This window comes from Poecile atricapillus, chromosome 2, assembly GCF_030490865.1.
Source record: "Poecile atricapillus isolate bPoeAtr1 chromosome 2, bPoeAtr1.hap1, whole genome shotgun sequence".
In the NCBI taxonomy this organism is placed as follows: domain Eukaryota; kingdom Metazoa; phylum Chordata; class Aves; order Passeriformes; family Paridae; genus Poecile; species Poecile atricapillus.
In genome coordinates this window covers 49,821,350-49,848,448 of record NC_081250.1, presented here as the reverse complement: position 1 = coordinate 49,848,448, position 27,099 = coordinate 49,821,350, and the positions used below count along the sequence as shown (strand labels likewise).

At 38.9% G+C, this 27,099-nt stretch overlaps 1 long non-coding RNA gene across 2 annotated transcripts; it reads right to left on the bottom strand.

Moving 5' to 3' along the window:
• Window positions 1–525: 525 nt before the first annotated feature.
• LOC131576732 (uncharacterized) lies at window positions 526–19,889 on the bottom strand. 2 transcript variants are annotated; one of them, XR_009277060.1, is made up of 5 exons: window positions 19,462–19,889; window positions 5,707–5,936; window positions 5,328–5,444; window positions 2,758–2,809; window positions 526–708 (listed from the first exon to the last, which is right to left on the bottom strand). It is a non-coding gene; the product is annotated as an uncharacterized LOC131576732 (long non-coding RNA). The 2 variants fall into 2 exon arrangements; XR_009277059.1 differs by lacking the exon at window positions 526–708 and adding an exon at window positions 790–1,161.
• Between the last annotated feature and the right edge of the window lie 7,210 nt (window positions 19,890–27,099).

Here is a 27,099-nt window from a genome sequence, read left to right as displayed (position 1 = left end):
CCGGCCATCCAGTGGCTGCTTCCACCACTGTAAGCACATGGCCTTGGCCCTGGTGGGTTGGTGGGAGTGAGTTAGAGCCAACCTGCCAGGCCCTCCTGTGTTTATACTGCAGACACCATCCTCCACACAAGCTTGCCCTGCTTGATTGCAGCTCATGTTTCATGTTCATGGAAAACCTTTGTGAGAGCGTCCATGGATAAGTTCTGTCCTTTGGTCATGAGCCCAGCTGTGGGCTACATCCCTTCCTTTATGGCCCAAGGTGCCCAAGGTGGGCCCACTGAGCTACAAATTGTTCAGACTTATGTTGCCAATCCAGATCCACCTGAGATACTTTAGTCTTAGCAGCCTGATCCATCTGCTGGTTATTCTGATTTTCTTCAGTGACCCAACTCTTGGACACTTGAGCATCTGCATGATGTATTTTCAAACCCAGGGTCTTCACCCAGGCATCAGTATCTTGCCACAGCAGTGTCAATGCCACAATGCCAGTGCTGTCAGTTGTTCTGCTTCTATCACTGCAACCACTCCCATAGGGCATTTGCCAATATCCATGAGTCAGTGTAGAGATAAAATGCTGGCCATTTCTCTCATTCAGCAATGTCTAAAGCCAGCTGGATAGCTTTCACATCTGCAAAGCTCTTCCCTCAGCAGTTTCTGTGACTTGTCATAGGGAACTCCGTACAAGCGTTCTCCGTCTCTGATGCTACCCTACAATATGACAGGACCCATCAGCAAACAGGACATTTTGCTTCTCTCTTTCTGAAAATTTATTATGCAGTGGGGCCTCTTCAACACATGTTACTTCCTCCTCTGGTGACAAGCTATCAGATTACACTCTGTTTCTTAAACTAGACTAATAGACAAAAATAAATCAAAATCTGAATGATTAATTCTGTATTTTATATTTGGCCTTATAATATTGCATGCAAAAAAGGAGAACCTCATAAATACTTTCATGCATGAGGTCACTAAAGATTATGGACTACCATCTGAAAGTTCTGCACTTTTCCACCTTCTTAGCCCATACTTCATGTAGCCTATTCAGAATTCTCCTCGTGCTCCCTCAGAGCGTGGAAGCTGAATGCGTAGGCTTTGCACATCGCAAACTCTCGCAGTCCCTCTTTCACAAAGTGCCTCTCACAGGTCAAGAAGTTCACATCACTGTGAAGATAGAGAGGATCAATAATAAAGAACTGCTGTCATTTGACAGCTGCTCGTTGACACATGTTATGAGTATCCAAATTTATTTCAGCTTTTGCTGCCATTCTCTGTGTATAGACTCAAGGGACAACAAAACTGCTACAGAAGCTGCATCATTAAAACCCGTTTGTACAATGCTGCAGGAATGTCCGGTGCGAACAGCTTCAGATTCATGGTTTTTTGCGTGTTCTCAGAGCTGCAGCTCAATTATTTATAGTATGTACAATGTTTTCCTGAGAAACTGAATGAAAGCAGGTAAAGAGAAACTTTAGTAATCCTGGATTTCAAGCTGTAGCCAAAGGACACTGGCAGTTCAGAAGGCTTTTCTAAACTGCACAGCTGAGAAACACTTATCCCTGTGTGCCTTACCCAGCACACAGAGAATACCACATCAAAAGCACTAAATCAGCTTCATTAGACTGCATAAACAGAACACTTTGTGTTTTTATTTGCTTTCCTTCTTATTTAAAAAAAATCAAACTTAGGAAATTACAGGCAAAAATAAATAAATGAAGACCTACATTCATACACACATACAGTTACCTAGTTAAAATGTAAGAAGTCAGGAAATGCAAAAGTTAATATTCTTATGTCAGCAATGCTGCACTGAATGGAGAGAGTTTTCTCCTCTTGTTTTCCTTGTTACATTTATTCAAGATTGTGGTCCCTCTCAAACTGCAGAAACATCACAGTTTTTGAGAAAAGATAGTAACATCTAGATCAAACCAAGTAGATTGCCCACACTTGTTTGTAAAAACATGATTAAGCCTTTGCTTAATAATAAAATAAAGCTCTAATAAAATTAATGGAATACATTAATTGCTATACTTCTGCTGTTTAATATATGCTGTAAAATAAAGCAGATGTACATTGTGACCAAATTAATATTGATGTAAAAGCTTGATATTTGCATTTTGTGGTTGCTAACATCCACAAAATTGAATTAGAGAACAATTCTGTGCTGTCAGATTTGGGCTTTTTAGTTACCTTCTATTCATTAGCCCAATGTGACCAATATCCAGCAAGTTACTAACAAAGAGAGAAATTCCAGCACCTCTCTGCTGAAGGAACTTCAAAATATATATCCTTCTAAGGACTACTGAAATATCTTTATTAATTAACGTGTTCTTAATTTAAAAATGTTAGGTATTTGGCAATTTATTATCTGAACAACTTTTCAAACACAATAATGTATAAAAAATGTTTGAGACCTGAGTTAACTGGTTAACAATCTTTCTGAAGCATATTTATAATATGATTGATCACCAATATTTTACAATGCTAAGTATACAAACAATTTCAACTGGTTTAGTCCATTATTAGTATATTGTATATTTATAAGTTACTGGGGGCAGGGGTCCTCCTGGGGGGAGTGTGGTCCCTGGTTTGGTTTATATTTTAAGGGAGGAAACCTCTGAACCATTGCTATTTACTATTATCTTGAATTTGATAGTGGGTATTTAATTTGACTGAAAGGACCAATAGAAATAGCATGTACAAAAATTCCCCAATCATATTAGGATAAACACTGCTCTGCTGATCCCAAAACCTACTTACAGTCCTGTCTTCTATTTGAAATCAAGTCTGCCAAGAATCACATAATTCTGACCTGTTTAGAAGAAAAAGTCATATGTTAGAGCTGGATTTGCAACCTAGCCTGCAAATAAGCCTACCTTGAAAATGTGAATGTTTCAAATTAGCAGCTAGTCCCAAGCTTCTTGTGTAAGTCTGCTGTGAGTGCCGAGAAAAGAAAAATGCAGCTTGCAGAAGCAAGTGGAGACCTTGAGTAGCTGTTGTGTGGCCATTCAGTATTCATTGCCCATAACCAATGGCTGTGAAAGTGTTTATGAGCCCTGACCATTTCCCATGGGATTAGAAACGTCAGAATTTGTAAAAGAGCACTTTATCTTCCATTTATGCATCATACTATAGTTTCTAAAGTTTTAATTACTTGTATGTTTCAAAACATGATGTGCGTGTAAAGGAGTCAGTTCCTTTTATAATGCATGTAAGCTATGGAATACACCAATTTACCAACAACAATAATTTTTTTCTGTTTAATTTCAGAAATCCAATCTTTTTAATCTTATCTTCCCTGAGGAAGAACACCTAGAATTCACATGAATTGAAAGAAAAGAAAACTAAGACCTATACTCTTGCTACCCACAGAGTAGTAGAAGAAGGGATCAGAAGAGGATTTAGTCCCAGTTATTGAGTAGCTGAAATTTAGATCATATCATCGGTAGAGGCTGCTTTGGTGGGTTGAAAAATGTTCAGACTTAGTCCCAGTATCATACAAAATCAATAATATATATATATACAATATCAAATATGAGTGTAAAAGTGGATAGTTGGATGTAAATGAAAAATTTTAGAGGGCTCTGTTGTGACTTCTTTATGAACCGTCTGCCACATTAGACTTATGTAATATATGCAATATAGAGATAGTGTAGGCCTGCAGAAAGTAGTCTGCAGTTTTGCACAATATTTTTCCATTTTTCAGCTATATTAAAAAGCTGTTTGTCATGAGTAAAAACTGGGGAGGACAGAGAACATCTGCCCTGCAAAATTTAACTCAAGACAAATTGTGTTCAGTTGGCCTTATTTTTTTTCCCCTCTCTATATGTAAAAAAAGCATAAACAAATTATTTTTTTCCTGGTGCTGCAATCTTTTAACAGAGGCTTCAGAAAGACTTTCAAACACTTAAAATTGTAATCTTATTTTCAGAAAAGCAGCAGTTGAACTGAGTATATTTTTTTGTGAAGCAGTGCTTCCCCAGCCATCACTTAGTCATCAGTTCACTGTGCTGTGATGTTTAGTGCCCTGCTCTGGCACAAAAACCTTCCACTGCAAAGTTCTTCATCCGAGGCCATCAACACACTTGAAACACTGGGAGAATTTATATTGGGTTGGTGTTTCAAATTGCGCTGGCCATTGTGGTTTTCATCCAGCGCTGGTCTAAGTGTTAAATTCAAGTTTACACTGTCTTAAAATCACATTCCAGCTTTAAATTCATTTAACATCGCGTGTGGCACTGAGATGTGATCCTACCTCATAAGCTGCTAGTGTCCTAATTTGGGGAATAATGTCTGCCAGAGATCTAAAATGGATTAGACCAAAATGTTAACACTGGGAATCACCAAAAATAATGCATGTTTCCTATCCTTAGGGTCAATAACATTTTTTGGAAGCATGCATATCTTGTAATAAAAGGGGCAGCTTATTTCTAATTAAAGAACCAATTATTTTTAAAAAAGAAAGCAGTATATTTGTTAGTCAAAGATACCAAGACAAATTCTGGAAAGGACTGTGTACCTCCTTATTACTGGAAAACAGTAATAGATGCAGCAGTTTAGTTCAGCCTCTTACAAAATTTAATTTAATTATTGGTATCTGCCTTGCTTCAATTAAGCCATAGTGTTGTGTAAATTGAACAATCCTAATAATTTTCTGGATTGTTTCCAAATGCCTCAGTTTTTGAAGGAGACCCACCAGCTGAAATGTCAAAATTTGTAAAATGACAGCTATACTGTGTCCAATATAAAATATTTGTCTTTCTTGATATGTCACAGGAATTTTTATATTGTAAGAATATTATATTTCACTTCATCCAAGTGCTTTGTGGGTTTATTGGCTAAGTGGTTTGTGCTAATCCCTACACCTGTTTTATAAGTATTAATTAATTTAAAAATTTTGGATAGCAAGCAGTGATATCTTCCAAGTTATGAATAACAGCATTTTTAGTAGGATTTACCATTTGACAATTTTGTTTTATATACTTAATCTCTTCAAGTGCTTTTTTCACTGCCATTTCCTGGCAGGCTTATTACACCTGTGCCAATCACACACACCCTGTTTTGTACGGGAGGAACAGCATTTATCATTAATAATAAAATTTACAAAACCAGTCTGGCCTGAAACTTAGAAAGCTATGACTTTGTCAGATTGTATGATGCTCTCATGAAGTATTTAATTCAACAGTTAAAAGAGGATGACAGATACAGTTTTAGAATTACTGATGCTTTTCACTCATTTCTTATTTTATTGAATTATTGTCCTTTTTAATCATTGGTTTCCAGTTACTTCTTCCCATTTTTATTTTCTGATATGTTTTACTTAAGCTTACCCAAGCATAGATAAATCCATTCTCTCCTGCCTGAGTATCCTCACAATCAGCTCTTGAGCACTGCAGGTCAGGCTTAGCAAGACCTTCAGGACCACAATGATGTGATTATTCCATGGTCTGAAACAAGGAACCAACATCTATTACTTGTTACTATATATTGCATACGCATTCAAAATATGCAATAAAACATATCATAGACCAGAAAGGGTTGAAGATGTTTGTAGCAGAGCTGGTCAACTTTGATATTTTACAAAGTGTATAAACTTTGTAAAGATTATTTGCGGTATAAAGCACATATTTGCTGTGCAGCAGATTTAAAACAGTTGTAGCCTGTCAGATTTTGTTGGAAAATAAAATAGGTATTTGCTTTCTAAGTTACAGGATCAAGGTTGTTTGCCTCCATCCCTTTTCTTGGAGAGGCCAGCCAGTTCCTTGCTCACATGCCCAGACTTTGGGCTCCAGAGAGCTGCTGAGATCCCTGCTAGTCCCAAACTGATCAGGGGAGCACAAGACAGTTACATACTTGTAGGGGATCAGGGAACAATAACAAAACCTGGGTCTCAACGTTAGAGAGAAGTTATTTTTAGCAGAAGCCATGCTTTTGTGTACCTGTATATATCAGTGAAGAATAATAAACAGAAAAGGACACTTAGTATAGGCCCCATTTTTATAGTTACCAGATAAACTAGCAATCCGGTTTCTAAATTAGTATGAATGCAAATAAATTCTAAATAAAGTCTGTCTTTAACTGATGGAATAAAACTCTACTTAGCAGTAAATTAATTCATTTAATAAGCCATAAGACTGTTCTGAGGTAAATGTGAGGTAACACCTACTTTGGTGAGCCCACGGATAGCTGAGACATCATTTCAACTGCACGGTGTGCAAGGAAAGCCAGCTGAAGTAAGTTTTGTCTACTACAAACACACATTTATTAATTAATTATGCAGCTGGGGATTTCCAGGGTTTTGGTTTGTTTCAGCATTTTTATGTGGCTCTGGTGCTCCTCAAATAGATTGAAGTGTTAAATGTTATGCAAAGCTTTCCCTGAAATGGAGCTGCCTTGGTGCAACCAAAAAGGGGTAAGGACAAAAGAGAGAAGTAAGCAGCAGGAGGAAGGGAGGGATTTCTCTACACCCCTGTCAGGAAGTCAGTGTGGAAAAGAAGAAAGAAACACAAATATCTGACTGTAAATCAGTGAAAACCTGAGAACAGGGAGTATGCACAAAACGGGGAAGGGAAGGCATTGATATGTTATGTAGCCTGTAAATAAGCAAAAGGAGAAAGAGTTATGGAGTCAGCTAGGGTTTAAATATCAATTACAGGACGTAGTGTTTGTGGTAGCCACTGTTAGACCTGATGAGCTAGAGAATACCTTGAAGGCTTCTGTCCTAAATATAGCATCTTAGTAGCACTTCAGTCTTGGGGGATTACTTCGCGGGCTATAGCACTACTTGATATTTTTCTCTTTGCTTTTGGTCTCATTTTCTCTAGCTGATAATGTATCTGTGCTGATGGGCTTTAGGAAAACCACCAGCTTATCTACCAAGAATAAAGAAAATAAGTTCCAACAAAATAAGTTTGCTATTACCTCCTGTTCAAATTCACTCATAGAAATGTAAAGCCTACATATCCTTTTCATCTCTCACTGGTGCTCTCTTTCATTGCTGACACAACAAAGGAGGCCAATGCAAGTCAAGAGGTTTTGGGTTTATTCTTCACTTTCCCAGATGTATTTGGCTTTTGGAGCAATTCATGGTTTTAACACCTATTTCTTTATTATTTTACCAGAGAAACCAATGAGATGCAGACTTTTACAAAACACTTCATAAACCTGGGCTGGCAGAACATCAGAAATATCATTAGTTTAAAATTCAGCTGAACTATTAGCTAAAAAATTATTTTAATTTTCCAGCATGATTTCTTAATAACAAATATTTCCTACAAAAATAGCAGTAGTAGTAGTAGAAGTAGTAGTAATAGCAATGATGATGAAAATTCACAGCTCACTGCACTGAATTTTTTTCCTACTGTTATTTTTATCTTTTTTTAATGAAAGTAAAATTTAGATATATATCAGAATGTAAATGCTCAGACTGGCTTCATATAAATTTTGGTTACTGGTTTATGCAGGAAAATTAAGCAAAATAATATAATCCATTCCTTCTATACTAAATAGAATTTTTAGCATATACAGTGAGTTACTGCAAGTTATGCAGTGGTAGTAATGACAAGGGAATAAATTAATAATAGTGTTATTTTCTGGTTTGAATTCTGTTAGTGCAGGCAAAAACACAGTGTTAAAAAATTTATTGGGAAGCAGTTTCCACCTAAAAAAAAGAGAATAGTTTTCAAAAAATGCAGTTAAAACGTTTGTATTTGCAACTAAAATACTAGTTTAAGAATGCTGTATTTACATATAGATATTTAGATAATAGAAAGGATTTCAAGCATTTGTTTTCAACGTATCGGAAAAAAATGTTATTTTACTACGTGAGTTATCTCACCTCTGCCTGAATTTTGCGTGCTTGTGCTGCAGACAGAACTAAACCCTTAGCCACTTGTTAGCACTTACAGAGCTGATGGAGAGCCAGCCGGGTTTTCCTGAGACTCCCGCCTCCCGGATGAAATTACCATTGATGCTGCGGTCCCTTCCCGTGCGGCTGTGCTCGGGGGGCAGGGGGAGCCGGGCTGGGGGGCGGCTCGGGCGGGGCCGTGCTCTGCCGGGGGCTGCCCGGGCTCTGGTGCCGCCGGGTCCCGCCCGGGGCGCGGCTGAGCTCCGAGCAGGGCTGCCAAAAAAAGGCCATCCAACATCCCGGGGTCGAGGGAATCCCAGCCGGATTCTCTTCTGACCGAGAGAAAGCCCCAGCCCTTGTCTTGATGAGGAAAATCTGGCTGTGGGTTCGGGGAAACTGAGAGCCGAGAGAATCCATGTTTATCACAGTGTGTTGCATGGGAGAACGCAGTCGTGCAAAATACAACCCCCTTCATACCCAAAACTGTAGATTTTTCTACAGTTCTTGCAATTCATATCTACTTATACATTCAAATGCTAATTATAAATGTCCACTGAGACCACTCACTTAACATCTTGATTTATATTCAGGCTTAACCGTCACTTCTAATTAATATTCTGTTTAAGCCTGTATAAATAATACATGCCATGATTTAAAGTAAAATAGTTAAAACAGTAATAAAATAAACAGGTAAAATTTCCATATGATGCTTGCCTTCTACATCCACAGCACAAACTCTTGTAAGCCAATGCATTTTGTGTTTTTTATTATCTTTCCCTGCTTCCTGCAGAGAAGGAATAAATAATTTGAAATACAAGAAGAATATATACTCTAGGATCCTATTTATTTTTTATTTGACATTTGTTGTTTCATTGTTTGGGGGTTTTTATTGTCCTTTTGTTATTTTGGTGTATTTAAGAGAATATATTCTCCCTCTTTGAGTCGCTGTTTCTTGTAATTATCCTTTCTAATATCTCTGCATCCATCTGCAAAGGAAATTGAGAACTGCCTTATTTTTTGCACGCTGAATGACCCAGAGAACCTATTCTGCATTATGGCTTAGCACTGGCAGATAATTTCTGCTTTACCGTACTCAAAAAAAAGCTTAAATTAAGATTTTTTTATTATTATTTAAAAATAAATAAATTCATAAATATAAATAAATAAATAGGGAGCATTTAGACTATGAATTTGTCTCAGATACCTCTTTTAGTATAATTGGTTTGGGGTTTTGAGGAAACGTCGTGTAATACCTCTCATAAAAATAAAAAATAGGCCATAAAAGGACACTAAAGTTAAGTGACAGGCATAACTGGAAATTAAAATCCCCAAAATATGGGAAGAGCATTTTCTCTTAGCACAGATGTACCTCAGCATTCTGCCCAGCAGCAGCAGATCATACTCTATATGCCTCACTGGCTAGGAAAAATGGGAAGATTAAATTTTATGTTAGGGACATATCCAAGATAGCTGAGGTTATGTGAGTAATCTTCATATCTCCTCTGTGTTTGTTTGATACACATGGCATAGTAACATCCTTCTTGTAAAGGCTAAAGAGCTGCTGTTTTACTTACTGTGAAGCCTGTAGATGATTTTACATAAATGCTTAAATATTCATTCTGAATACAGCTCCGAACAAGACAGGGTTGTACATAATTTCAATTAATTTATTTCACAGCCAGTAGAATTGCTTTACATCCATCACAATAGTGGCAGAAATTAGAGCTTTGCTTCTCTCTAAGTGTGAATAACATTACGGTGAAATTTTTAAGCAAATAACCTCCAAAGAATAAAAGATGTTATATGAAGTAATTAGATGGGATGCCAACAGGCTGGCCTCCAGGTTAGAGTCATGAAATAATTACTTTCATTTTCATTGACTGGTTTGTTCCAGAAATTGCTTTTCTGATGAGTTGCAACCAATATGTAGATATATGAATAGTAGGAGTCATTTTAAGAACTTTTTTTTTTTTTTTTTTTTAATTGTGGAAAGGAAAATGTCCACACTCTTGAGCTGAACTGTCAGTGAATTGAGCTGATGCCAGACAGACAGAAAAGACACATGGTTTTCTGTGTTGGAGTTTCTGGGACTGGGCTCTGCTTGGTTCCCTTCTGAAAGGCATTGAATTCTTCAGGACTATTCCAGATCAGCTTCTCTTCATCATAATATTTTTGCTTAAACTTCATTGTAAGTATCACACCTACTAGCTTTGAGACATGCAATGAAATTGGCTCCATACTCATAAACTTTACCTGCAGAACAGTTTCTGTTAGCATATCTTAGTCACCACTGTGTTGCAGGAGATAAGCGTTATCATCTAATGATTTTAATTAGTTCTATTTTGCACTGGAGTTGGCTGGCTGAGGCAAAAAATTCTGGATGTCATTTTAAAAAGAAAAATAAACGAACTATTTAGTTACTGTTCATTTGTTTGCTATTCATTTATTTTTTTGACCACTGATAAAAGAGAAAGACAAATCACTGTTCCTTAAAAAAGAAAAAAAAATTCTCAAGAAAGACAGTAGCCAAAACTGGTTTCAGTTCCAGGTATTAAGGCACTTTACTCAAACACTGGTAACTGATGGCATTCCCGAGAGAAGAAAGTCAAAGCAAACCCTGCAGCTGGGCCACAGGAACGCTGAAGAGAGGCAGGGACAGAAAATTAACTCCTCGTGGGTGCTTTTTAATGAGAGCTGCGATTAACAGTGAATCTCATCTGCCTATTATTTTTTTAAGCTCATTTCTTAGCCTCTTGGTTAAAATCAAGGGCAGATTCATTGGGGAGACACAAGGGAGCTTCAGCACTCTGCATTAGGTGCTGGCTGAGCTTTGCCAGCTCACAACAGTTTCCATCCTTAGCATAGATAAAATCATGGGGCCAAAGAGGTCAGAAAACTGCAGTATATACAGTTAACCCATTTCCTTCCTAACTTCTGATTTCAAGGCCATGCTGGTGCTTTTTTTGGAGACAGATTGGTGGTGGTTGTATTTCTGGGACTGGCCACAGGTACCCCTCTGTGGGGAATTTTGGCCACTGCTGTGCTGAAGGCAAATGCCTCCACGTGCAATGAGATCACAGTGGTGCTGTGAGATTTTCCAGGGTGTAAATCTTGGGCAGTTGAAAAGGCAGCTACAGAGTGGCTGAAATCCGAGCACACATATGCCTGTAAGTCACGATTCCTGACAACCCATGTCCAAGCCACCTTGCAGCTCATCACCTCTGGCAATACTGGCTCTCTCCTCTCCACAGCCAGGTCATGAGGGTGGCCACAATCCCCTTGTCACAGGTCACAGCTCAACACTTAAACGCAGAGCATCACTGATCTCAGGTTCGATAATATTTCAGCAGCAGCTGAAAATCAGATGCAGCACCATTCAGCTAGTTCTTCTAAATCTGTCTGTAACATAAAGCTGGGTCTTGCACTGCTCCAGTGCAAGCTGCGAGGTGGAGCCCAGACTTAAAGATCTGACAGAATACAGAATGAGCAGGGACAGTATGGAAAGTGGGAGTGGGAATGCCTTCGGACACCTCCCTGCTGAAGGTCTTCTGAGTGGCATCAAAAAGAGAATTTCTTTTTCTCCCTTCATTTTTAGTCAAATATTTATAAAAATTATGTCATAATCTCCCCAACACATGTCAATAATACTTAATGTTTCTCTGTAAGACTTGCCCTATTTTGCTGAAAATTATTACACTTTTCTGCAGGAAATATGTGATGAAATTCTGTAAATGACACCATTGAAGAGAGCTGTACTGGTCTTTTTCAAATAGGCATGAATCCATGAAGAGTACTGCTTTTTAAAAGCCATAAAAATTGAATTTATCTGCTTCACTCTTTTAATTGCTGGTCCAGGTGATCTAAAAATATTACTAAAATGAATTCAAGATGACATTCTTTTTCCAAGTAGGTGTGTCTTAATATCAGCAGCTCTTTCTTTTCAGGTTATTTATTTATAACGACAACTTCTCAGTGATGTTCTTTTGAACTTGTAAAGACATTCAGCTTTGGATCTTCCCATCTGATGCTCGATTTAAAACGCTTGCTGACAAAGAGACAAGAGCGAGCTGAAATCCAGAGCAGTAAAATGGAGACATTTAGCAGCTCTAGGGCCAGGCAGTCGGTGTGAGGAAGGGTGAAGTCTGTGTGCTCAGAGTAACCCTGACATAAGCCGAGGGCAGTGTTTCCTTTGTACATTGCTGCCATCTGCTGCATTTCATCAGCAGGCTCGTGGAGCCGGGCTTTTTCCTTCATCACACGCGGAAGAGCTCGGAAAGTAGAAGGAGCCCCACAGAATCCGTCTCTCCGCGGCAGTTTCGGAGCAGCCTGTATCCTTTTTACTTCGGTAACTAAAGCTCTCTCTCGATACTCGCCCAGCTCGAACGATGTTTCCGCAGCACAGACAGGAGAGTTTACGGCTCAGTCATTTGCTTATATTTCCCATCATGCAAATTTGTTGCCAGCCAAGAATTAATTCTGCTCTCCGAACTGCCAAAGAAATGCGGGGAAGGGACAGGGACGTGGTTTAGCGGTGCTCAGGACACAAAGTATATACTGTCCTCTAATCATCTTCTTTGCTTATAACAAGGTATATAGATCATCCTACGGAGAGAAGAATAGTGATTTGAGAGACTTATATAAATATCAGTACAACAACTCCTCCGGCTGGTCCGATGGTAGTGGGTACACAGAAATTATTACTGTTAGTTAAAGTAAGCTTTCTATATTCCACCCCACTACTAACCTTGACTGGTCTTTTCTAAGCCTTTTTTTTAAGCCTTCCCCAGCTCTTCCCAGCAGGCAGGAAGCTGCTGCTCACAGATTTATCAGTCTGTAGTTATATTGAGATTGTAGCTTTTTAGGTAAATTCAGTGCTGCCAGGGTGGATTCTCACTACCTAACGTGATATTTACAGAATGCAAAATTTCATTATGTGGTAATACATTTACCCCTGCAACAAAAATAAATAATAGTTCTATGTATGGAGTAAGCAGCACCGAATTTCGAAATTTCTACGTCTTTCCAGCAGAAGTAAGTACTCCATCATTGTAGGTACTTGGGCCATAATAGCCAATAAAGGAGACTACCTAAAAGTAGAGATGATAAATCCAGCTTTGTGACCAAAGTACAATCAGGGCTATTGTACTGATTGTATTGATACTGATCTGACATTTATGTGGGTCATTTTCTTGCACAGAAGATAATTTTTTTTATACAACAGAAAAAAAAAGCTGAGTATTGGGGGAAAAAAATATTTTACTGATTAGAGATACCTGCTTCTGTAGGAACTGGCCTCTAGATTATTTGCCTGGGTTATGAGTTATCACACTAGACAAATGTTCTCTGCAGATCTCTGAGAAAAGATTTGCTTGTTTCTCAATATTTTTGTTTTCTCAGGAACATTTTGATTTTTTCCAGTGATTTTTAGCTGAAAAAATTCCTCAAACTATAAGAATGGAAGAATGGAAGAATTCCTGACATTGTTCACCAGAAGTTGAGGAGATTCAGGGACTACAATGTAAAATTAATGAAAACTTTCAATTGTCTGTATAATGAGCTGTGTATATTTAGTTAATTAACCTGGTTGTCTTCACAGCAGTTGAGTGTCAGATATAATTTGCAAAGTAGGGGGGGAAAGGAAATACGAACACATAAAGGAAAATTATTTGTGGTTAGTAGTCTAAAACATATCTGATATCTCAAAGTTTTGGGGGCTTTTTTTTTCCCTCTTGCAGCAGTGTGCAAGACAGCAGAAATCACAATCCTGAAACTCAGAAGGAGCTTCAGTTTCTCATTCTATTTAATGTAACTGATTTGGAAAGAAATAATATTTACAATACAAAAGGAAAGAAAGTCTGGAAGGAAAACCTTTGGAATAAGAATCTCTGGATAAATTGGATAAACGTTACTGTAAAAGTAAACTGAAGCCAAATGAGGCCTCCTTAGGTAATTCCTGAGTGTTGTAGCAATATAAAGATTACTTTTGCTTGAATATATGCAGTGATGTGTGTGTTTGTGCTTGCTCAATGCCATTCAGTGCCTTATTAAAGTACATTCTCGACGGTCACATAACTTTATCTTTCTCAAGGACCTTCAACAAATGCTAAATTTCCTCATTAGCCTTGACTGACTCCTTAGAATAAAAACTTTTTAAATGAAGCTTTTATTTTTAAGGGTAACATACTGATTATTATTTTTCCCCTTGATACAAAAACACCTTAGTATTTTTCAAGAACTTGAATCCTTCCTTGCTAGTGCACTGAAGTCTGTCAAAATAAACTGCTTTCATATTCCATAGTGCATTCTTGAAGTGTAGAAAGTAGCTGTTATTTAGGTTTCTACAATACCAAATGTCTTATTTTTGATGTCAACAACTTAAGCTGCAAGGTGAGATAAGAGGAAAGGAGAAATAACAGTTATTTTTGTTTTGTTTACATTACAGCCACTCAGGAAATCATTGGGACACACTTTTGCAGAGACATTTAAGTGTACAAAATTTAGGAGGGACTCCACATCTGCCTCCTAAGGACTGAATTATCCTAATTTTCTTGTGTTTCTAAGCCTTGGCCTTTCCTAACACTATGGTTCTAAGGAGGGATGCTGTGAAAACAGCAGGAGGAGGACTGGTTTACACTTGAAGCACAAATATGCAACATGCCAAAGCCTTCACAGGAAAACATCTGTAACAGAGTCTAGACAGGCAGCACAGAGGAAACATTATTAGGCCTTGATTCAGGATTGAGCTCATGCACAATATTTTCAAAACTGAAAGGAATAGCTGCATGCTTACAGTACTGCCAATATTTAAATATTTTGCTGACTTCAGCTGACACTGCTGCTAAATGAGATTTGATTAAGCAATGTTTTGCCATACACCATTGAACGGTTTGCATTCAGTCATAAACTGCCTCTACAGTAAAAGGTGGCAACTTTAATGAGAACATGTACTGCAAAAAACAGTAAACAAACAAACACAAACAATAAATAATGCAAAGAGGCATCATTATTTTTTTTTTTACTTGAGAGACAGCTGAGTGCCAAGTCCTGATAGTGAAAATTATTTGAAACATTAAGTTAAAACCATTATATACTAAGCACTTCTCAAGGACAACCCTAAACCTTTATTAGTTGGACCAGAGATATTTTGAAACACTATTTTATTAGCATCCCTGCCAATCATTTATATTTTTGTATTTAAATTCCTATTCTCACCACAACAGAGCCTTATTCCCTGATCAGGCCCACCCAAAGCAATTCAGCAGAATGTTCCAAACGGCAAATGTAATTGATTTACCAGTTTATACAGGGCATAACATCACTACTGCATTAAGATTTCAGCATCTGTCAGTTCCTGAAATAAGATGACATGACACCATAAATTAGGAAATTGCAACATCAATTTAGCTTTGGAAGAACAAGATGGATTAGAAAGATGAAGTATGGAGACTATCAAGAGACTTCTTGGTAGGCGGTTTAAACAGCAATAAAAATTTCTGAGTGGCCTTGGCCAAGGCTGTCAGAAAAAAATAGAGCAAAATGATTTTCCTATTTGAAATCGATAGAAATCAATTTTCAAGTGACATTTCCTAAAGTTTTCTGGGAAGAACCAAATAAAATTAGATTTAATCCTTGAGAAGATCATTTTCAAGTAGCTAATAATTATGAACATCACAAGCTTTTAAATATTTTGCTTGTGATCTGTTGCCTATAGAGGTAGAAAAACTTGTTGCTCCATTTAACACCCTTAATAAATTGCAACATTTAGTTTACTCATCTTTCTAAATTATGCTGCACCTTTAAAACAGAAAGAGAGAAATTAGAAAATACTTTTTCCCCATGTCAGAAAAAGCTTGAAAAGTGGTATTCAAATTTCTAATTACATAAATGCCAATTAATATGCTTTTCCCTTAGGTGAAACAGCAAAGACTCCCTTCCCCCATATCTCATCATGCCCCTGTCTGATCATTCCTTCAATGTCTGCAATATCCTGCCATTTACTACTGCATTTATAGACACATTATAAACACAAAAGCAGAACAGCAGAGCAGTTGTTCTGCTGCTACATATGGCTTCTGATGATTCTGTGCTGTTATGGTCTTACTAAAACTCCGGGCAAGAAGGAGGAAGCAGTATATGCTAGCAAAATTAAGTTATCCAGTGAAACTCTTTGTCTTCAGTGGACACTTGCAAGTCTGCAGTGAATTAAAGAGCTTATGTTACAGAGAACACAAAGAAGTTATTTCAAAGGAAATGAGTGCTCTACTGTAATATTTAGTTGATTTCGACCAGGAAGCTCAGCCATCAATGAGAAATTTGTACCACCAAACACTCCTTTTACTACTGCTTCTTGGCTACACTTGTGATGCTATTTTAAAACTTTATGAACCCAGGGACATTCAGGAAAAAACAAACAAACAAAAACACCAGCCAAAAAACCAAACCATGTTTCTCTTAGAAATTATAAGGTACAAGAGAAAAGAAATGGTTTTGGGACCTTATCTCCATCCAGTGAAACCCTACTGGCAGATTAGTTCACTCGGAAAAATCCAGAATAAATCCATCAGCAGGGTCACTTGATTCCTTTATTTTCTTTATATAGATTGGAGCTGTATGGAAATCAAGGAAGTTTTACTTCTCAGTGCTTTGAATGGGTATCCTGATTAACAAAATTATTTTCTGAGATACCAGCTGTACTACTGTTTGCTAAAATCACCAATATTCATTAAGCATTCCTTCTCAAGCATCTACTTTTATTGAGGAAAATGCTTTGACTAATATAAGTTACCTTTCCCTTTTTACAGGAAGGAGACACCTCTCATTCTTTATATTGGCAGGTGTGAAGACAATGTGAAGGTGCTCATCAAATCCTGTGTCTTCTTGCACTCCTCAAACCCTCCTAGGAATGTTGCTTACAGTGTATGTTGAAGTGTCAAATTAAGTAATATTAGGGAATGCCTGTACCCCTGTCACTAATATTAGATTTTTAACTGTAGCACACTGTACTTGAAGCACATTGTAGAATCTTTGCCACCTTCTTTTCAGTCTGTAAAAATTAATTAAAAGTGACCTTACAGAAGTACTCCTAAAGGTTCTTGTAGCAGCATTAACCCTGACTTAACATCAAGTATTTTGACTGTGTGTTAAGTCTCTAGAGACACAGCTAAACACAGAGAGAGTGGGTCACAAGACAGAAAAAAGTCAGCATTAAACAGGGCTAGTCAGAAGAGCAGCTGTTCTCAGCAAGGAAATTAACACAAGCCACCTAAAGAAATCCTCTTGAGCTCTTATCAAAAAACCCCTGTCACGGTGGGTCTCCACTCCAGATGGGCTCTTCTGGAACACGTAGCTAAGCTCCAGCCTGTATTTTCAAATGTACATTCAAAGAGGTGCTATAGAAGATGACACATACCCCAAAATTTAGCCCTGAAGCCTAGCTCATATTGTTGGCTATCTAATTAGTGTGATAAAATAATACCAAATTTGAGACCTGGGGGATGTGGCTGGAAGGAGGACAAAGGTGAAGCCCTCCAAACAACCCTGTGGGCTGATTTAAGATTACCATTTTCTGCCAGGGTTTACAAATATTTGGGGTTTTTCCATGGTAAGGGATTATTAGATTCAAAGATTTAATCCCTTGTGAATCTCTGCAATAGGTAAAAGAAGTGTCTGTGAAGGTAAGTAGGGCCCTGTTGTAAAACAATACACATGGAAAAAGGGGTATGAAAACTCAAGGAAAACACACAGTCCTTCTTAAGAAGGAGAAGAGATAACTTCCAATGATATTCACTGGCTGGACCCACTGTAACAATGGCACACAAGCACTGAAAGACAGCTGAGAGTGGCCCAATTTTCCAACTGTTTGAAGAAAATAAATTCCATGAAAAACCTACAGAGATTTTGGAGTAGTAGCAATTGAAATGGATTTCAACTGTGATAAAGTCCAAAAACTTGTTGACAGATTAGGAACTTGTTTGAAGAAGCCTGGATACAATATTACTGATGTAAAACATGTGCAAACAGGCTGAGTTGCATAAACAAATCCCTAACCAAACATATTTGCAGCATTACCAAAGTATTTGACAAAAACGAGAGGTAGCAAATAATCTCAGGAATCGTTCCAAATTGTGTGTGCAACCCTTGCACTGCATTTTAACTAATTTTCTACACTGAAATGCTCTTTTTTTTTTCTTGCCTCCCTTTATGCTCAGTAGGCTTGTGCAGCCAAAAAAAAAAAACCAAAAAAACAAACCAAAAAAAAACCCAAAAAAGAAAATTAAAAAACACAGAAAACCAACCAAACAAAAAAACCCAAACAAACAAAAAACAATTTAAATAAAACCAGCACTTGATTTTCTGATAAATCAGGAAAAGTAATGATGTCTTCAGTTTAAGGAAGAAGGCCAAAGACAAGAGATTCAGCTGTTGTTGCTGGCTGGAAACATCATTCCCATGAAAGAGACACTGCTTTGGTGCCCCTAACTAGTTTTATTTTAAGCTTTCTTAGACCCAGGTAGGACCTGCTGAGTCTTAAGCACAACAGAATGTTATACCTTCAAAAAGAACAAATTGGATGAAGTTTTTATTCTTTACTTCCTGGTTTGGTTTCAGAACATAAATATTCTGGCACTCAATAGGTATTGGAATAAAATCGCAGCACTGCTCTGAAGAAATTCATCCATAAATCACAGTCCCATCAGGATACCAGTATACTACAAAAAACAAAACAAAACAAAACAAAAAAACCACACCAACCTAAAACTTCTTTTCTGGTTCAAAACTAACACTATAAATACAGAGGCAGAATAGCCCAAATTTTGAAATTCAGACATTATTTCAAATTTCTGAAAATAACTCCATTTTCTATTCTCCTTTTGGAGCAAGGAATGACTGTGTTTTTGCTTTTTATAGCCCAAAGAAAGGCTTCTGTGATAGATCACAGACATCAAGCTGAATTGAGTCTCTGGAATATTTGAAGCCAGTCTCTCTGAAATCACTAGAAATTATGTTTACTCTCTTTAGGATTATTAAACCTACTCATGAGACGAGACAGTGAGATACTGTGCACACAGCAATTTGAAGACAATCTAAAATCAGGCTCCTGAAGATTTTCCAGGGCAATTTCTTCTTTCCTCACCTCTGGTGTGCACTCTTGGGCTGAAAATGTAACATTTGAACTGCTATTTGCCTCTGTATCATTTTCCAAGCCTAGAGAGAGGGTGGGACTGCAGGTAGGAAATCCTGAGCCAAAGGTGTGACTTCAGGACCTTAGAGGCTGCAGAGCTGCTCCAAAGGTCTCCTTTGTGGGGTGAGCAGAAAGAGGACAGTGAGAAGAACTGCAGCACAGTGAAACAGCAGTGAGTGAAATGCTGATTTTGGGAGGTGGAAGAACTTCTGTCCCAGTGCTGTGGTTTAACCCCAGGTGCCAACTAAGTACCACACAGCCACTTGCTCATTTCTCACCCTTCCACCCCTCCCCTGGCGTGGGGAGAATGGGAAAAATAAAACACATAGGTTGAGGTAAGAACCACTTAATAATTTAAATAAAGTTAATGATAAGGAAAAGAAGAGAGACAGAGTTAAAAAAGCCCAAGAGGTCATGCACATTATTGCTCACTCACCACTGATTGATGCCCAGCCCATCCCCCAGCAGTGGTCAGTGGCTTCCTGTCAACTGCTCCCAGTTTATGTACTGAGCATGACGGTCTATGGTATGGAATAGCATATGGCTATTACTGGCCAATGCTTTGGGCAGTTCAGGTCAGCTGTCCTCTCCATTCTCCCTCCCAGTCTTGTGCACCTGCTCCCTGGCAGAGCCTGGGAAACTGAAAAGTCCTTGACTTAGGGTAAGCACTGGACAGCCTCAACGAAAGCATCAGTGTGATATCAGTGTTGTTCTCACACTAAATCAAAAACTTTGCATTGTACCAGCTGCTAGGAAGAAAACCAACCCTATCCCAATCAAAACCTTTACACTGAGTGCTGCAGTGCATTGCCCTCGCAGTTGTGCTCTTTTGCACTTTAAACTGCTTGGCTGAGCTGCTCTGCACTAACCAGGACCCCCCACATATCACATGGGGTTTTTGGTTTCCAAAACTGGGACAGCTTTCTTCCAGGGTGTGAGGGTTTGCTGCAGAAGAAGTTGCTGATGGGCAGGAGGAAGGGTCTTCTTCGGGTGATTTTGTTTGCAAGGAGAGCATTTCACTGAAACTCTACCTGTTAGGTTTACTTTTTCACTGATGCCCTTTGACTCTAATATTGCCAGAAAAGAAAAAAACAAACTAACAAACCAAACCAACCAACCGAAACAAAAAACCCACCATGACCTTTTGGGGGTTTTTTTTGTGTTTATTCTTCCCCTAATAGAATAAATAAATTAAATAATAATACTAAATATAATAATAATTAAATAAATAAATATAAAATAAAAATGAATAAAAATATAAAAAATTAAATTAAAGTAAATAAAAATAAAATAAATAAAAAAATAATAATAGAAGTCCAATTTTGCAACGACAGTTTCTTAGTAGAAATTAACTCATTTGCGACACTGATGTGGTGTGGAGCAGAGAGGCAAGGCTTCGGCATCCCCTCTGGAACAAAGGTGTGCGCTGCTCGTTACGAGCTACAGCACAAACAACTGAAAGAATATGCTGGAGATACATTTGTGAGACTGCCTGTTTGTCTCTGCCCAGGCAGCAAACTCACACGGTACCCTCTGCACGCTCGGCTTGTTAAAGATTACGGGCGAGCAGCCTTTTTTCCCGTACCAGAGACCATCTGGGCTGCCGGGGGGAAGAGCAGCGGCACAGCCGCCTCCCCCGGCAGCCTCCCGCTATTGCCGCGGCTCATCTGCATAGCGCTTACCCAGCAGGCAGCGGTGCCCGGGGATGCTGCCAGGACAAGTTCCCGCATGAAATTTAACACCCTAGGGGGCTTCAGAAGAGATACAGCGTGTTGTTTCCGAAAGAGAAATCCACAAGCGTTTGGTTTTGTCGGATCAGAGTATTAGCAGCACCGTCATAACGTAACAGTGTGCCTTTCCTGGAGCTATAAATAGCTATTCTACTGCGTTCTGTTTCGGCTGGTCCGATGGCAGTGGTATTTATAATTGATCACAGTCAGTTACAGATTTCTTTGTTCTTTCTCCACACCCACTGCTGCACTTGACTAGTCTTTTCTTGCTTGTAATAATTTATTTTTATTTTTAAATACCATCTAATTTTTTAGTTGACAGTCTCTTTTGTTAACCTCTGATTTTCTGGAATAATTGAGGATCAAGTCAAGCGTATGTATTTTAATCTTAATTCCTCATGGAACAGCCAGTATTTGGTATTTATTTGATTTTTGCCACTGTTCACAACACAGGCACTGTACCTCAAAGGCAATTTGTGCAACAGCAGTTGAGAGTGTTACTCACTCTTGAGGGCAGAGGAGGAAAGCAGTCACTTACCTGAGATTCTGCTTTAATTATATGGCTTTCATTTCTAATACACAGCACGCTTTTCATGGATTAATGAAAGAGTCAAAAGCATAAATCACAAAAGCACAGGATGACTACCTAAGCCTTTCACCTAAAAGACAAGAATTTCTGCTCTAGGTGCATCAGGCAAAAATGCTATTTGATTACCAGAGACTGAACAAGGTGGAGGTCCTTGTTTTGTGCAGAAACAACTGTACTTAATTTTCAGTTGTTGTGAGCCTGAAATATTTCTTTAATGATCACTCTCACAAATGGTGGCTCAAAGCTCATTTCCTTGAGCCATTTTAGGCCCCTTCTTCTAGACAGGGGGAAACGTGCAGGGGATTTTTATAAGTTGCCTGTGAGATGTTAATTGCTGAGAGGAATATATCCTCAGCCACCACAGATTAATTTTCCTGTAGGTTCTTTAATCAGCATTTATCATCTATTTGAAATTTACATTTATTGTTTAATTATTAAATCCTTCTGGGTAAACGCTATTGTTCCTGTTGACCTTTCTCTTCCATTCCCCTTTGGGTTTTTTCCTTTCAGCTACCTCATAAATGCCTTACAGCCCCACAAACACATAGCCTGTGAACAAAAGGCTCCTTTTGTGGACTGAGCTGCAGAGGAAAAGTTGTACAGTGTGCTCCTATCACCACCTCCACAACCTGCCTCCAACCATGCCCACAGGCTGAACATGCAAAGGCGGTGACAGCTCTCTTGTGCTCACACACTGCGACTGCAGACACAGCTCTGGAAATTGAGAGCCATCTACCCCTCCATAAACCCAAATGACATGAATATGCCACTAGAAACCTGCATGCTGTCATAGATTTAAATCCTAATTTTATTTTTTTTTAATTGTTATTGTTTTATTTCCCACCTTCAGGATTTTCTTTACCAGTTCCAAGTTTCCCTGTTACAGGTACACCACTAAACACTTCTCCAAAGGCACAGAAGCTTTTTCCTAACTCAGGCTAAAGACAACCTTCCAATAACACTCCTTTGTCACTTATTTTAATTTGTCAGTAATATTTAACTTAACACTGTTAATCACTGTGGTAATAATTGTGCTCCCTTTCCTTTCAGTGGGTGTGCCAGTTGCAAACACTCAGCTCTGAATGAATCACAGAATGAGCCCTCCCATCCCTACCACAGCAACAGAACCCTTCCAAATCTCATGGAAACGCACACCAGGGATAATGCTGAGAGCTGGGTTAAATGATGAGAATCAATATGTGAGGCACCCCTCTGCCAAGCCACTTGTCACAAATTCCCGCTGGATCCCAGCAGAGAGCCTCAGTGTTCCCTCAGCGTTGAGACACCCACCTTTGCCTAACAGGTGCCCTGGATGGCGTTTTGCCAAGCAGGCACAAGTTATGAAGCTGGTTCCAAACTCAGCATAGGAGGTTTTTGGGGAGGAAGGGCTGCAAATGCCTGGGGAAAGCCCCCCTCTGCCCTCACGCCAGGCCCCTTTAGCTGCCACTGCCGGCAGCCATGGCCAATGGCCAGGCCCATGTGTGGGCAGCCGGGAGCTGATGGGCCTCTCTGGGAGGTGCAGCAAGTGTCCATCTCTTCTTTTGGCATTGCCTTTTTTTGCCATCATGCCTCCTCCCTGCTTGTGCCACCAGCCCACCTGTCCTGCTGTCAGCCCCTATTGCTCTTGGGCAGCCAGGCCTCAGTGCCATTTTCTCTTCCTTGTCTCATCCCAGTTTTCAGCTTCCTTTTTGGCCCTGGCTGGAGCCTATCCCAAGCTGAGGTGCTGCCTGACTCCTCACAGTCCTGCATGAAAGACACCTCGGTTACTCATCACTTTACCCAGACACATTTATATTTTTCTATTATTTTACATTATCTGATTCTAGTCTGCTCTGCTTTCATGAGGAGTTTTCTCTTGGTTTTCCTGCTTTGGAAACCCAGTCTTGATTATCTTTTCTAACCACTCCTTCCTACCACTTGCTGCATTCTCTAGGCAAACACAGTCACGTTTAAAGAAAACTTTTAAATAAGCAAGATGCAGCAGACTTTCTGACTTGAAGTATTTGGGAGCCCAATAGGAATGTGTCAATCAGCTCTGCTGCTACATCTCCTGGCTGGCTTTGCAGTCATTAGATCAGTAGATAAATTCCTACTAAATACAGCTCTTATCTCTAGACATTTTAAAACATTGTACCTAATGTGAGGAAGTAAAAATGACACCAAGTACTTTTGTATATATGCGATGAGTTTTTTCCTAGAAAATTCCTTGTCTTCATACCATTTTGAATCTACAAAGTTTGTATACAGGTGCTAGGTTTTAAATGAAATTTTATAGGCTGGTTTTATTAATCATCCAGGGTATCAATTAATATAATATTAGTTACTAGAACATTGTAAAGCAAATTCCTGTGAACTTTTTATTACTATGATATAAACTGCAACAGCCAAGTCTCACATAAATGAATGTGACAGAAAGGTCAGTGACAGTGATAGCAACCACCCACTCTTAGTCTGATCACACAAGTGAAATTTTCATTAGGAATTTTTAATCTCGTCTCCCAGGCTCATTTTTCTTTCATATGGTCAGAGCAGCTTCTTTATGGAGTCACTGTTTTTCTACATCTCAGGCCCTCAGAGTTCAGCAGACCAAGAAAGAAAGGTTAAGGTAACTTAATACCAGTGAAATTTCCACTGGGAAAGCAAAATCCAGTCATCAGCAATTAGTCCCAGTGGTGCAAGTCAGAGAGCTCCTTCCCTCTGGAGAAGAGGACAGATGCTGCCTCTTGCAGCGCCAGGGAGTCACACCACACTGCGGCAGAGCCACTCTGCCTGATGGGACAGCAACTCACTGGGGGAAGCCCTTGTGTAGGGTGATGGGCTCCTCAGACCTACAGCTGATGCTTTCCATGCATCCCTGTCCCCCTACCTACACAGGTGTGGCACCTGCTGCACCTGGCACAATACCTTCACCTTCTGTCTGTGACAGAAACAGTGCTGTGCTTCTGCCAAAAGTTTGTTTACACTTGTGCAGTAGAGAAGAGGACTGTCCCCAAAACAAGCTGCAAAAGGAAGACTCTTGCCTTCCCAGCTCCCACATCAGCCTTTAGACACCAAACACCATCATTTTGGCCACATCCACACCATAAATATGCAAGAGTCAAATGTGATAAATGAAAACACATAAAAATAATCTTCCTTGCAACTCTACCAAATTTCTTGTGAAATTTGCTCAATTTCTTTTAGCTGAGTTTTACAAAAGTACTGTAAGGCTAACATATTACAACATTCTCTCATTAAAGCAAAACAAACATTCTGAAGAGAACACAGCTCAAAGTACAGTTAGAGAAAGTATCTTCTCTCTAGGCAAAGTTATCCTTTCACTAGAAGTTTGTTTTGTTGTTTAAACTGAATTCTGGATGTATTAACTTAGATGCTTAGTGTAAGAAATAATAATTGAAAATATGCAACATTGTTACCCCTGCTGAAAAAGCTGAGCTGTTTCTTTAGCAAGCATTCCCTAAGGAGAGATGTTAGAAGACTGAATATACTAATACCTATAGTCTGCAGAGATTAAATAAAGTCATTTTAATTAATTCCCAAGGGGGAGAGAGTCTTTCCAATCTCTAAATTGTATGGAAGCTCTGCAAGAAAAAAAAGGCATGGTGTGTAATTTCAGATACTCCACATTTTTTTTTCCACCCCAGAAAACACAAAACATTTTCACAGTGGTACAGGTTATCTCTCTTATGACTGATACCCTGAGAAGGGGAAAACCATGTCTCACTTTGCTTCAGAAGGAAGTGCTGCTAACAATGTTACATGAAATAATTTTCTCTGTTGTCTTGAAAACACAGATCTATAATTTGAGAAGTTGTTCCCCACTAATCTAAAACAACGTCAGGTTACACATCTAAAGGAGATGTGCTTTCAGAATGTGCTGCAATAACTGTGTATCATTCCCTGTCACTATCCTAGCCCTGTGAATACTCCAAGGACTGTAGCTGCTGTAAATCAGAATGCATTAATTCTATGCCTTAAGGAGCTTGCAGGGAAATGTCTCTTGCCTGGTGTTGGTACTGTCATCTGTCAGAGGGAGAGCTGGTTTTGCTAAGACATGTGGGTGCTCTTCCAATGTCAATAAGAGCTAACAGTAATTGATGTTAATAAAACAATACTCTTTTACACTTATTGAAGGCATGGACCTAATTATCAGCAAGAATAAAAATAAAATGAAATTTAAACTTATCATACATGTTCGCTAGAATAGAACAGCTACAGTACAGTACAGTAGAACATCTCCTTGAAAAAAATCCCTACATTTCAGAGAAGCCAAACTATGGATAAAATAAACCATTTTGCAAACAAATTTTTTTTCATGGAACTTTCTATAGCCACAATGAATGGCACCGTGGCCTCCAAATAATTTTCCATACTTCCTGCTGTTCTAGAATTCTCACCCTAAACAGGAGGACTAGGCCACAAGTCTGATCGTATTTGTGTTTCTGTAATTGGTTCCAAAAGAGAAAGCTGGCCAGATAAAAATCTGAGTCCATGATCTTCTAATGAAAAAATAGAAAGAATAAAAAATAGAAAAAAGAAAGAACAAATTGATATCAAAGTGCAGGAACTTAACATCTCAGTGATCATCTGTGACCCTATTTAATTGTCACCCATGCTTTGAAAATAGAAGGTAAAGAGCATAAAGAGCATCATGAAAATAAAAGTAAAGAGGTTTCGGATAACTAACAATGCTGCTATTCCTGCTTAAAAAAACCCCAACAATAAAACAAAAAAAAAAACCAAAAAACATTGCTACCAGCAATCCACCCAAACATTTAAACACCAATCCTTTGTTAATCCCAACCCTGTCACTACTTCTCCTCTTTACAGATGGGCATCTTCAGCATTACAAAAAATGAACATTCAGGAGAAAATGCAGGAAACCTCATATGATTCCATGTAAAATACAGCAAGTGCAGCCCTTGGAGGATTTCTCTCTGCTTTTACATATTCTGTATTTCAGGTTTTACTGCTGTTGAGACAGGTCATCTAGCTGATTTTTTTATGTGACACAGAACCCTTCTGAGAGCAGTCTTTGCAACAGAGTAATGAGTTTCCTTCCTGTTTCAGGCAGTTTTACCTAACTCAGGTTTCATAATCACATGTCACTGCAGATCCAAGGGAGCCACCAGGTTTTTTTCATAACCTATTTCACCACTCTCACTGGGGCTCCTCCCCATGGGTCAGGCTGTAGCAATTTTAGTGGCAGCTTGCAAGGCCACAGAAGGAAAAGACCACCTGATGCCATGTCTCTGGGAAGGGTTAAGAAGGAGACATAATGGAAACAGAGCAGTGGGTGAGAGACAGATAAACTCTTCCTGCATATGCACTGGAAACTCAAGAGCCAAATACTTGTGTCTTTTCTGTGGTATTAAAATTCCACGCAGCTAGGGCATGTTACATTTTGCTATACACTCACCAGAGCAGGACTATGGGGATAAAACTCTGTTCTCCTGCTAATTATTTAACCAGGTCAGATTTTCCCCAGCATGTATGCTGGCACCAAGGAAACTTCCCAGAGTCTGAAAAGAGACTGAGCTTCAAAACATTCCTCGAAGTCAGTTATGGAAACACTTCAATGAAGAATTACACCAACAGCCATGGAGACAAGAACCCACAGGCCTTGAGAGAAAACCCAAGAATTCCTCAAAGTTCAGGAAAACCTAACTACCTTCAGTAATGGCAAACCTTTGGGGAAGGAAAAAGGTAGCAATCAGAGAGGTTAACTACCAGTTCCTTCTGGTTATTACCTAAG